The 1,750-nt window shown below is 37.8% G+C and overlaps 1 protein-coding gene across 2 annotated transcripts in view; it reads left to right on the top strand.

The window, feature by feature from the left end:
- zbtb44 (zinc finger and BTB domain containing 44) overlaps positions 1 to 1,750 on the top strand; it is a 69,046-nt gene that overhangs the window by 10,306 nt on the left and 56,990 nt on the right. The gene's annotated exons all lie outside the window — the stretch shown is intronic.

A 1,750-nucleotide genomic window follows, 5' to 3' on the forward strand; every position in this document is an offset into this window, starting at 1 on the left:
GGGGGGGGGGGGCAGGGGGAGGAGATAGTTTTCTAATTAATAAAAACTATGAACTATGCAGACCTATGTATTTTTTTAATTGTGGAAAAAAAATCAAATATAAAATAAAGCATAAAGTTAAAGTGAGTATGTTTTACTCCTTGTACATGTTCCAATATTCACATATTTGCAAAAGAAATGACAGGAAAACTGCTAAAACTAGTCCTTTTTTTGTCATTTGTATAACAACCAATAAAATGCAGTTTTTTGCTAGTTTTAGTCTAAGCTTGAAAGAGCCACTGCAGAGGAACCAAAGAGCTGCATGTGGCTCCAGAGCCGCAGGTTGCAGACCCCTGGTTTGGGGGCTTCTGAAATGCTGTGGATGCAATGCTGAAACAATAAAAATCTTTTGCATATTAACAAAGGACCATTCTTATGTGGACTGGGTCGTACTGTTTGATTTTACACCTAAATATTTTGATTGCAAGATCTGTACTTAGTTTGGCTAGGTAAAGTTTTGTCCTACTTATGTTGACTTGTATAAAGAATAACGATGTGAGCATGAGGTAATTTAAACAAACAAACAAACAAAAAATAACAGTGCTTAAAAACATTTAAGCCTAGATTTACTTAATATTACAGTAGTCCCTTGTTTATCGCAGGGGATCCGTACCCTGAAGACCCACGATAAGTGAAAAACTGAAATAGGAATAGTAGTACAAGTAGTAAGGAGTAGGGGTGTAACGGTACTCTAAAATCACAGTTCAGTTCAGTTTCAAGGAGGGCTCGGTTCAGTTAATTTTCGGTACAAAAATGGCCAAAATGAAGACTTACAAATTGTTTATTTTGAAAATATGTCAAGTAAACAGTATGTTTGAATAAAAATAAATAAAAGCGACCCATTTGGATGATATTTTAAATAAACGGCACTCTTTACAATAAATAAACTATACTAACAATAATAAAAATCTTAATAAATACAATAACAGTCAGAACCAGAACAATAAGCAACAACAGACCATTTGCAACTTAACCAGTCAAGTTTTAAGTTTTTGGCCAAAAAGACCAACTTGTCCACATTTTCTGTCAAAAGCTCAGATCTAGTTGCAGTGAATATCTCCAGTGGTGGAGAAAACCTCTAACAACAGTAGCAGGAATAAAGAGGTAGAGCTTTGCTAATTTTGCAGTGTGGCTGTATTTTGCCTCATTACTCAACCTCTTGGACCTGCTCCCACCTGTCTCTGGAACAGTTCAGTGTTCAGTCATCACAGACTTCTTAGCTGGAGGTTATCTCTGGTAGATTTCCCTGAAGAGGAAGACTCAGCTGCTATCTCTATCCCAGACTGGAAATAAAACACAAATGCCCCTTTTCCACTGTCACAGTGCGGATCAAGTCAGTTCGGGTCGGTTCAGATCGGCTCGGGTCTGTTGTGTTTCCATTTACACTTCTGGACCGGCTCTGTAGGCGGGGACTAGAATCCAACTCGTCTTACCACCTGGTGGTGGTAGTGCTCCCTTAAGCTACTTGCTAGCCACCACTAAATGTATTAGAAGAAGAACACCCTGAAGATTTTGTCACATGATGTTGTGGAAGTGATGTTATGCTTTAATGGAGTACCTCATGAGCTGTAACTTTTAAACCTGATTCATAATCCTACCTTACTGCCTTCCTGCCTGCTTTAAATCCATGTGTTTTTCCTGATGCATGCTCAATAATCCAGGTAGAAAAATCTAAAAAAGTTAAATCTGGTCCTCTGGACATTCAAAAAAA

Source organism: Nematolebias whitei, chromosome 6, assembly GCF_014905685.2.
Source record: "Nematolebias whitei isolate Nwh7 chromosome 6, NemWhi1, whole genome shotgun sequence".
NCBI classification, from domain to species: domain Eukaryota; kingdom Metazoa; phylum Chordata; class Actinopteri; order Cyprinodontiformes; family Rivulidae; genus Nematolebias; species Nematolebias whitei.